Here is an 11,564-nt window from a genome sequence, read left to right as displayed (position 1 = left end):
GCCGCCCTGGGTCTCTGAGAAGTGAAGGTCCCATCAAGTTCCTCTTAGCTTGTGTGCTCCTCAAGAGCAGGGGTTGGTCATGCTGCCTTGCTCACGCTCGGGACCCCCACCCACCCAGCCCAGCACCCGGGACCCAGGCGTGCCAAGTGACTCCTGTGGAAATGAGCAGCTTAGTACATTTCTCCTGGCGGTTGGGGGGGGTCAGGGTGGGCATTAGAAGTGACCGGCCTTCCCATCAGTGCCAGAGCTCACAGGCTAAGTGGAGCCCCAGCTGCCTCCAGCCTCCGGGCCGAGAACCTGGAGGTTTCCTAACTCAGAGAAAGGGCAGGAGAGGGAAAGGCCTCTGACGTCTGCGTGGCTTGACTCCCCTGTGCAACAGAGAGGGGCATCCAGGTGGGTTCTCACTCCTCTCCTTCCTCTAGACTCGCCCGCGTGACCCGATGCGCATCTTGTGACCTTACTGAGTGTCGGCCTCTGGCTCCTGCCTCCGTGGGTCAGCTCTGGGGGCCTCACTCGGGGCCAGGCAGGAGGGCCAGCAGCTAGCTGCGGGCAGAAGGACGGGTGGAACATGCGAGGCCTCTTACGGCTTTTCTGGCCCTGGCTGGCTGTCACTTTGGCCCATGTCCCGCTGGCCACGCTTACCGTGATGCCCAAGAAGTGGCTCGTCTGACGGGGGGCGGGTGGGGGGTCCTTGAAGAATGGTAATGTCCTCCAGCATCAACTCCACCACTTCCCACACGGTTCTGATTCTTGAACTGCGATGCCCGTAGGTGGTGAGTGGCTAGAAGTGTTGTCCTAAATGCCAGGCCTCTCGGCAGCCACCTCCCCGGGACTCCCCGGCTGGCACCCGTTCCTCCTGAGCTTCCTGGAGCCCCAGCCGGTGCTGGGGGGGGGGCGGGAAGCTTCTGATGTGCCCTCAGACAGCTCAGAGGTTCCGTCACCTGCCGCTCCCCATTCACCCCGAAACAAATGAGCTGCCTCTGGGTGATGTTCAGGAGGTGCCGCTCCCTCTGAGCTGTGCAGGGTGCCGCGCCCCCTCATGACACAGGAATCCATCTCCCCGTAGGTGTGCTGTCCCATCGCCACCGTCTGTTTCACTTACACATGCTGTGGCACCTCCTGCTGAGAAAAGACGTGAGCAACGATACATGGGGCTCCAGCCCCAGAACAAACGCCCCAGGTGTGTAAATTAGAGCTGTAGTTGCAGAGTCACAAGCGGACCCTGGAGGTACAGAACATGAATGGAAAGATGCCCGAAGCTCACCCGTCCTCCTGGCTCCTACCGCCTGGCTGGCCGGAGCCCCATCTGCTGTCCCTCCGCAATGCCACCAGAATGACCACCCAGAGGACCTGGCAGGGAGCAGGGCGAGGCCAGGAGGAACTGGGGAGAGTCCCGAGTGTCTGTGGAAGGAGAGAGAAGCGAGGTGCTCGGAGCTGGAGGCACGCTCGGTCGCCCGCTGGAACTGCGTCCCCGCGGTGGCGAGGCCAGGGCTGTCAGTTCTCCGGCCAGGTGCCTGAGGCTAAGAAAGAAAAATGACCTGTCACATGCCTCACCTCCCAGACCCACAACAGCAGAGCATCAAGAAGGCTCCATGCTATGCTGGCCACGAACCAGGCTGCCTCCACCTCTGCGTGGCCCAGGCCACCCATGCTGCAGCCAAACCCTGGTGTTTGCAAAGCACTTTCCACCCTCCCTTCTCCACTGGTTCCTGAGACTGTGCCGGCATGCAGGCCCTGAGGATGTTAACGTCACCCAGCGCTGGCAGGAGCCCAGCTTAGAGAGGTGACCCTGCAAGTGAGGCGGGGCTGGGCTGCGCCCCCAGGCAGGCCCCTGCTGCCTACTCTGCCCCGCCCACCGCCCAGGCATCGTCCGCAGCTCCAGCCAGGCTGGCAATGGAGGGACGCTCCTCTCTTGGCCCTCCACAGCGGGCTCCGGGTGCCAGGGGACCCTGCCCAGTGACCCAGCGGCACAGGCTGTGGCAGAGCCCGTGCCTTCTGAGAGTTGGCCTTCACACAGTTTACAGGTGGTGAGTGGTCTCCACTGATCGTGGTCATGACGGTCATCTCAGTGGGAAGAAGACCGGTCCTTCCTCCTGGGGATTAGGACGTCCAGGAGTCTGGACGGCCGAAGGACATGTGGAGCTACGTGAACCCAGTCCCGTACCGTTTCCTCACTCCCCGGGGTGGCAGGCCCAGAAGATGCCTCCTCTGTCCTCTGGAGACCCAGGCCCAAAGCTCTGGGAGGGGCCGCGTCCGGGGCTGAGCCAGGGGACGGAGCCCTTTCATGCCATTGCTCTGGTCTCCTCTGCTGAATGAACAGGGAGAACTGGTGTTTCCAGAACCCCTCCCTCCACCCCCAAGCCCATGCCTGCCTGCAGGCGGAGCTGGGAAGAGCTAATTAGCCCGTTTCCCTCTCGAGGTCCCTCCTTCTGCTCAGACCCATCTCAGGTCTCCATCACATCACCCTGTTCACGTACCCTCTCCACTCAGAGAGGGGATGGGACATGTGTCCCCAGAGGACAAGCTGCCCTTCACGCTCCAGCCTCGGTTCTGGAGTCGGAGGAAAGGGCTCGGCTCCCGCTGCTGGAGGGTAGGCACATGGGTCTCAGATGAATTTGGAGACCAGCAAACAAAGCCACCCGGCTCTGGCGCCGGGCAACCTCTCTGCCCCAACTCCCTCACCCCCTGACCTTCAAGCTAAGTTCCAGACGCACTAGAATGCTGTGGGACAAATCACATTTCTAATTATGTTGTGGATTTATTATTATTATTTTTTAAAGAAACTAACTGGTTTGATTTTATTTTTCATTTTCTGATTACCACCTTGGGACTAAAAAAATAAACCCCACAACGTTAAAGGCGTATTACATACAGCAAGAGGGAGGTGAGTTGTGACTTTCTGTGAGAGTTCTGAGTTTGGACGCTGGCTCTGCCACCCGTCAGCTCTGCAGCCTGGGGCTGGGGCTTCTGCTCCCTGAGCCCCAACCTCCTGGTCTGTGACGTGGGGAAGGCATGTGACTCCTGGGGGGTGTGAAGCTTCCACGGGTGATGCGTGTTATGGGAGGGGTCCCGCATAGCTCTGGCACAGCTCATGCTTTAAAAGCAGCGGCTGCTCACGGTATTTTCACGAACTGTCTTTTTAGAAAGGTAGAGACAGAAAGAAGGAGGGAGGAAGGGCGAAAAGGACGGAAGGAGGGGGGAAGGGACAGAGAGCTAAAATGTGTCCAATTTAGGTTTGTTTGAGAGGAGTCACCCCTCCCCTCCTCTCGCTAGGATGGACTTGATGGGGTTTGAGCTCTAATTCTGCTGTAGCTGCCTTCTCAGGAGGCAGCTACAGAGCGCTGCCCAAGGTCTGGGGAACCGTGGGACCTGTCCGGGGCCCCACACCCTAGTGATGGCCAGGCTGCGAGACAGGGCTCAGGGAGGCAACACGGGGCGGGGGTCTGCGATGCTCGCGGTCATGAGATCGCACACCTCACCTTTCAGAGCCGCCTGCCCCTCTCCTTCCAATCCTCCAGGGCAGCTGGGAAGTCCCAAATTGGTGATTTTCAAGGAATAAAGAGATCATCAGCTGTCAAGGACAGGCAGGGAAAGCCCCCCAAGGCCCGGTGGGAGCTGCAGTGCCTGGGGGTCCCTGCAGGGCTGGGCGCAATGCAGCCGGGTCCATCAGGTGCCAGGCACTGACTTCCAGGCAAGCGGGGGTCCCTAACTCTCACTCCCCGCCCCCTGCACTGATGAAGGAGCAGCCAGGCCACCAGGACCTGGTTTGTCTGCAGCCGACACGGCAAGGAACTGCCGAGGACGCAGGCTTCGCTGGCTTAACCCTGCTCAGCACCGCTTCCCCAGAAGAAAATGCCCCTCCTCAGCCCCACTCAGACCCTCTTGCCTGTGTCACGTCCGCCCTCATGGGGATGGCGGCGTCCTCCAGTGGCCGGCACTGCTGCTGGCCTGCTCACCGCCTCCCCCGCAACGCCAAGAGCTTCTTTGCTCGGCATAGCAACAGGTGTCACTGTAGATGGACAGCCACACGTCTCAGAGCCTACACGTGCCCTTGAGACCAGTTCTGCGGGAGACGTCAGCACGCGTCCGGAGGCCGGGCCCCTGAAAAAGCTGCTGTCTTGATCAGAGGAGGCAGACTCAGCTGCTCCTATCTTTCGTTCTTAGTTCTTCCTTCCTCCGGCCTAAAATGTGTATTATGCCTGTGGCTGCTGCAGCCCTTTTGTGGCCAAGCGGCTGAGGATGGGTCCCTGATGTCAGACCTCTGGACTTACTGTTATATTAAGGGAAAAAAAAAGAGAGACTCTAGATACGTCACTAGGGTCAGGTTTCTGTGACATGTAGCTGACGGTCACCCCACCTGGTCCCCCCCCCCCCGCTGGACCTTTCTTTCCCGAGGGAATGCAGTAAGCAACCTTTCTTAGTCCGCGCGGGACGAAGCCTCAGGAACTGCTGGTTAGGACTGAACGGGTCCTTCTGCCGGCTCCTGGGGCCGGATCTGTGCACAGACGGGAGCATGGGACAGCCAGCTTAGCTCTGGGTGGTGGGACTCAGAACTGTGGGACCTTCAAGGGAACCGCGTCTCCTTCGCAGAACCAGCAGACACCATGTTCAACCTGGGAGTTCATGAGGAATCTCCATACATTCAGCTGGGAGCTGCCAGCATCAGGACCACCGGGGAGGTTACAGACCCGATCCCTGGGCCGGCCAGACTCTCCTGATCAGAAGCCCTGGGCCCAGGAGGGCAGACATGTGTCCGGAATAAGCCCCACCCCTCCCCTAGCGGAGCCCGACAGCCCAGCGGTGTCAGCGCCCCTGGCCCGGTCCAGTGCCATTACACCCTTGGGGACAGGAGGTCCGGCGTCCTACTGGGCAGCGCAGCGGGCGCGCAGCCCAGGCCCCCCCCTCCCGGCCAGGTCGCCTCCTGGGACCTTTCCAGGGAAGGCGCCTCTCAACGGCTCCTCTTTCCCACCTGGAACGAGCCTGACAGTAGCTGGCTGGAAAGGAAACTGCTGTCCTTGCCGTTCCTGGCAACACGCAGCCCATCCGTCTTCCCTCCCGGGTCAGACACCGGCCCCCAGCCGCCAGCCACGCCGCCCACCGCGCTCGGAGCGCATCCTCGCACCCTTCCAGGTGCTTGCGAGAGCGCCCCCACACGTGTGCGTTTCGCGTGCCTGTGGGAGACTGCGTGGCAGCTGGCCCCACGCGCCCTGCGCCAGAGCAGGCTGTGGAAGGTGAAGGTGACCCAGGACAGTTTCATTGAGCAGTTAGCAGAGTCGTCTCCAGAGACAATGGCTGCGTCTCCGCGAGGGGCTCAGCCTTGAGCTGGAAACCGCACAGCCTCGTCTGGGGGAGCCATGACAGAGCCCCGGGAGGCAGGGCCTCGCCGCCCATCGTACTGAGGCCGAGAGGAGGCTCAGGCTGGTGATAAGACTCGCCTGCCGGCGTCCCCGCGTGGCGAGGGGCTGGGATTGGGACCCAGGGCTGCTGGCCCTGGTGCTGACGCGTCTGCACACAGGGCGCAGGCTCCGGCTGGCAGCGCGTGATGCCTCCAACCCTTGCACCACCTCACGGAGTCACCTTCCCGAGTTTCTTCTACTCAGGGGGAAACAGGCGCAGGGATGCTGAGCGGCCCAGGCCACACAGCGGGAAGCAGAGGTCCTCAGGCCCCCGGCCTGACTGCTGCCCCCCAGGCCGGCCCCACCCCACGCGCGAAGTGGCTGGGCCCCTCGCTGCACTCGGCCCTGGGGTTTGGAGATGCCCTTGATGTGGTCTCATCCTCAGAGGTAGTACCAAGGAGTCACGGTGACAAATGTCATGCAAAAGCATGGGGAATGGGTCAGGGGAAAGAGACAGCGATTCCCACACCAGACTTGCACGCGCGGGAATGACATGCCGCCTTTTGATAGCAGAGAACAGGAGATGGGCAGCCGGGAAGAGGGACAGACAGGCAGACACAGATGTGTGGGGGTGCTGAGGGCCTGGGACTGGGGCCGGGCTGGGGGTGGGGGCTGGGAGAGAAGGCTGGGTGACCCTCCAAGTCTGGGGTCTCACCTGGCTGTGGCCGTAGTGCTGATTAGGACACAGCCACAGCCTTTGGCCACGGGCGTTCTGCATCTCTGCTCAGATGGCTTCACATACACATGGCATTAGCTGTCTTTTCTGGAATAGGTACCCCTGACCTCAGATGGCACGTCCTGGCCAGAGCCTGGGTTCACACTCCCTTACTCTGTTCCCAAGTCCAGTGCACTGAGCCACGAGCAGGAACAGGGACCAATGTGCTCAGGTCTGAGCTGGAGGGAAACTAGTCTGGAACGGGGCTGAGGGTAAAGGAAAGGATGTGGGGGGGCTGGCGTGACAGGAGAGGACTCGGGGAGGCAGACCACAGGCCCCACCGCTGAATCGAATCAGGTGTGCATGCTGCCTACCTCTACCCCCTCAGCATCTGACAAGGAGCCACCCTGATGTCCTCAGGAGGAAGGACAGAGGCCAGCAGGAGCTGCCCCCCAAGCCAGGGAGGGGCGGTGGGAATTACCTGGAAGGGGATTCTGCTCCAAGGGGAGCGGTGGCCGGGGAGTATCCCCAGAGCCACACTGGCGCTGGCACAGTGGGTGTGATCGCAGCTCAGGGAAAGTACCCCGAAACCCAGATGGGGAACAGACTGCAGCCTCCCGGGAGCTCTGCCTTTGAAGAAGCCAAAGCCTCCTGTTTTCACATGCAGACTGATTTATTAACTTAACAAACACTGAGTGCCTGGTCCTGGCACTCGGTAGGTCCCTACCTCAGGGGGTTCCTGGCTCCGGGGGTTGCAGTCCTGAGAAAGCTGTGTGGGAGGTGACAGGGAAGAGGGCTGCCCTGCCTCTGCGGGCACCTGGGGCAGGGGAGACACTTAATGTTCAATCAAGTCGGTCCTGTCAATTTTACTGGGAACTGAGGCTGTATTTTAGGACAAGGTAGGAACAAGTGGGTTTGGACCCTGGCCCTGCTGTGGATGACTCGAGCTCCTTAAGCCTTCACTTCCTCCTCTGGGAAAAGGGGGCAGGACGCGCAGTTGTGAGTGTATTCTGAAGAGGTGAGACCTGAGACCTGGCTTGTCAGCAGAACAGTTACTCTTCCTGCTGTCCCCCCAGGGCTGCCCCATCCCCTGCTGGCAGGGCCACCCTGTCACGACCAGGCTCAGTGCCTGGTCAGAGGCCAGGTGCGCAGGTGAACACCAGGAGAAGCAAGGCCGGCCAGGCCAAACCAGGTGGCTGTCACATGGCCAGAGGGCCAGCTGGCGCGGCACCCTCGGGAACCAGAGGAGGTCGGCACAGCCCTGATTCATGGCCGCATCCTTCCCAGGCTCCTGGCAGGTACGTGGGTGCACCTGGCCGGGGAGGGTGGTGTGGACAGGGGCTTCTCTCATAAACAAGCTGGGATCTCTTCCTCCTCCCTGACTACTAGAGGTGAAGGTGTCTGCTTCCCGATGATCTTTGTGAGAAAGCGCCATGGGCTGATGGCATTAAGTGCGTGTGTCTGGTTGCCATAGTGCTTCTGCCAACGCCGGTGCCCAGTAGCCAGCAGAAGTGGGTCACACGTCCTCCTGCTCCTCGCTTGGGGACATAGGTAAAACAGTGATGAACCGAATCCAAGTCGTTGGTGGTGAGCTCGCAGCCCGGCTGCTTCCGGCTCCGCCGTAATGAGCCTATGGCCTGACCAGGGGCTCCACCTGCCCACGAGTCACCTTTGGGTGCCAGTTTATCTCTGTTCCAAGGCCTGGGGTGGTTCCCGCAGTGGACACAGAGCATGTGCCGCACACCGGCGTGGAAGTCCCCCAGCAAGTCTAACTCCGTGCCTCCCAAGCTGTCTGTTGGGGTCGCGCTGTGACAGACAGATAAGGGAGCTTGTGGGTGCTGCCGGTGGGTGGCTTGGTCCCGTCAGGAAACGTCTGTACATTGGATTTGTGTTGGCCTGGGGCCAGGGGAGCGCAGCAGGGACTCTGCTCACACTCTGCCTGGAATTGCACAGAGCAAAAGATAAGCCTACAGCCCACCTGTGCCAGGTCCAGAGGACGCGGAGGTACTGCCCTGCCTCCTAAAGAGGAGGGGGGCTAAAGCTTTTGCAGGCACAGAGGCGCTGGGCAGTGGGAAGGTTAAAAGCACGCTATAGTGGGGTGAATGTCAGCCCGCCAAACACATGCCCACCCAGAGTCTGTGACTGTCACTTCACTTGGAGTCTTTGCAGATGTAGCTAAGTGAAGGACCTTAAGATGAGGACGTCCTTGATTAGGTGGTACCAAAATCCAGTGACAAGTGTCCTGATAAGAGAAGGGCAAGGAGAGAAGATAGAAGCGGAGACCAGGTGAGGACAGAGCAGGGGGAGGGATGCGGCCACAAGCTGAGGAGTCGCTGGGTCCCCAGGAGCCGGGAGAGCAGGAGGGACCCTCCCCTAGAACCTCCGGAGGGAGCACGGCCCTGCCCACACCTCGATTTCGAACTTCTGGCCTCTGGAACTGGGAAGGAACAAGTTTCTGTTGCTTTAAACCACCCACTGTGCAGCGATTGGTTTTGGTGGCCCCAGGACGCTGACACACACCCATCCCACATTTGTGTCTGTCTCTCAGGAGCTGTGCTGACTCCTGGGGGGCTTCTGGGGGGGGAGAAAGAGGCTGCTCAGAGCTCAGGAAGGTCTGGGAGGCATGCCGCTGAGTTACATCTTTTTGTGCATTTCTAACGTCCCTGGCCTCGGTGGCTGGAAAGTGCTGGCCTGGGAGTAACAAGGTGGACGCAGCTGAAAGGACGCCAGGAAGCAGAGGAAAGCAAGGCCTGCCCTTCACAGGCTACGGGAGTGTGCAGAGTCTGGGGTAGGCCGCCTTAGAGGGAGCCCAGGCTCTGACCTCTCCCGACTGTGGGGTCCCTCCCGGGAGACACTCCGTGAAAGCCCTGGGCTTGCTGAGGGCTGGCGGTGAGCCGCAGCAGTGAGCAGCCCGAGGGCCACACGGACCCTGCTTCTAGAGCTTATGTTCCAGTAGCGGGGTCGGTGTGGTAAGTGAAGAGATAAATAAACCGGCAAGGTCACCGCTAGGAGCAAGTGCTGGGCAGAGAACTGACTGGGCGGGATGGCCAGGAGGCTGCGAGCAAGTGGGGTCCACGGGTGGGGTCTCTCAGGAGCTGACATTAGGCTGAGATCCAGGCACAGGGGAGACGGTGGGGAATATCCGTCCTCTCACCGGAAGTCGCTTATCTCACAAAAAGGAATCTATGACACATGGCTTTTCTCTGAAGCCTAGTGACAGCACCTCCAGGCAGTTACAAGACCGTCCCATCTATCATCCCATGTGTCCTCAGCTCCCGCCTCGCCTGTCTGGGAGGGTCAGCTTGTTGCTGTGCTGGGGGGACGCGTGTGTGTGTGTGTGGGGGCCATCCCTCCTCTGTGTGCCTCCCCGCCCTCTTCATCCTGTCACCTTCCGTCCCCTGTGCTGGAGTGTCATATATCAGCAGTGCTGTGTGTGCGGTGCCGTGTGGGAGCGGGGAGGGCACAGGGGTTGGGGCTGACCTATTTACGGTTCTTGGGCCGCTCTGAACTCAGTGCCACCCAACTCTTCCACATGCTTCCCACTGCTAACAAGTCTAAGCTCTCCAGCTGGAATTGCCACCAGGCTTCTGAAGCTCCTCCAGAGATAAAAGGGTAATTTACTAAAAGCTGCAGATGCGCAGGGTCGGGGGGGACACAGGTGGGAGTTGTGCCTGTGATGTCCCCCTCCGTGACCTGCCCGATTATGGGCTCTGTCTTGCCCGAGGCTGGCTATGAGCCCCATCTGAATGCTAGGTTTACAGACTTAGAAAGGGCTTTTGTTGCACAGCAAGTTGCTGAGATCTCCCCAGGGGGACACGGTGGGATGAGGAAACCAGGCACTGGGCCTGGGTTCTGGTCCTGACATTGCCTGTGACCAGCTGAGTGACCACAAGGAAGGCACCTCACCCTCTAGTCCTCCGTTTTCTCACCAGAAAAAGAATCTCTTTCCTCTCGGAGGCCATGAGCGTCCAAAGTGCCAATGAGAGTGAAAACGCTGCTCACGGTGCGTTTAAATGTAAAGTACACAGTACGGCCATTATTAGGAGACTATAGGAACACACACACACACACACACACACACACACACACACACACACACACCCTCTGCATTTCCTCCTCACTGCTCCCCATCTTTCAATCTTCTCATTGCCTCGAGGACATGGGGGCCCTTGGCGGTCGCCCACACTGCCCTTGTCAGACTGGGCCCTTCAGCCCCGGGCAGCACGTGCCAGTGGGTAAACACTCGGCCTTGTCCTGCAAAGTCCATTTTACTCAGAGTTTGGCAGGCAAGGAGGTGGCAACATTGTTTTACTAGTAAAACAGATCCAAAGCTATGGTTTTATGTTTTATTTATATATGTATGTTGAATAGATTATGGAGATCTCAAAGCACAGCTGAGCCCAGGTCTGGCCACTTGAGGCCACGTCTGCGACCAGCTGCGTCATCCTAGCCAGCAGGAGCTTTGGTGGAAAAGCCCATCAGCCAAGCACCCCACCTTTCAGTGGGGACACATTTCCCAGCCTCTTTTGCCTGGCAGACTGTCATGTGACTTGGTGGTGACCGACGGCATAAGCAGGAGTGTCATATATCAGCAGTGGGAACTGTCCCACACAGGCAGTTGTTGAGTACCCTGTGACCTTCTTCTTTGTGACATCCTCCATCCTGCTGCCTGGGACCAAGAGATGTGATGGCTTGAGCTCAGGCCGCCATCTTGAGACATGAAGACAAAGGCCACACCCTAGGAAAGGCAGAGGGGAGGCTGGAACCGGCTGGGTCCTGGCAGCTGAGCAGCCAAACCATCCCTGGGCTGCCCAGGTCTAACGGAGAGCCGCCCTAAAGACGTGACATTTCATCTGAGACCTGGAAAGTGACAGAGAATCGGCCACCTGGGGTGGAGAAAACATTCCCGGAAGAGGGCATGGCTTCAGCAAAGGCCTGATGCTTGGAGCAGGACGTCAGGTCCAAGGAGGGCTGGAGTGTGGGGGGCGTTGGGCTGGGAGGTTGTGGGGGCCTAGGGTGGGAGCCAGTGGCCTGTGCACCCAGCATCCCGATGGTCCCACCTGCCTCCTCCCTGCACACCTGTCCTCAGGGTCCCACACTGGTCCTGTGCACCTGCCTGTGAATTCAACAGGCGTCCTGGGATGAACCCCCAAACTGAATGAGACGCTCTGTTCCCTGAGGAAGGGTTTCTGACATCACGGAGGGGAAGTCTTTGAGGGCAATGTCTTCCCACTGAACCCCACCAGTGGCCAGGACCAGGGGAGCCCCAGGAGGGAGGCCTTTGTGGAGTCCTGGGCTCAGTGCAGCTCCTCAGGGACTTACAGAAAGAGCCCCTGCGGCTGCTGTTGGTAGAGGGGCCACCTTCAGGCATGGGGGGGCTTTCAGGGTCAACGTGTCTTGGCATTGCCACCGTCCTCCACTCGCTGGTAATGGCAGTGTGTCCTCCCGAAGAAAAGGTGGTGGAGAGGCTGAGAGGACCGGTGGGATCCAGCCAGGAGCCAGGGGCCTGGGCA

Source organism: Rhinolophus hipposideros (assembly GCF_964194185.1).
Source record: "Rhinolophus hipposideros genome assembly, chromosome: 11".
NCBI classification, from domain to species: Eukaryota; Metazoa; Chordata; class Mammalia; order Chiroptera; family Rhinolophidae; genus Rhinolophus; species Rhinolophus hipposideros.
The sequence above is the reverse complement of the archived record's forward strand: the minus strand, read 5'-3'. Positions refer to the sequence as shown.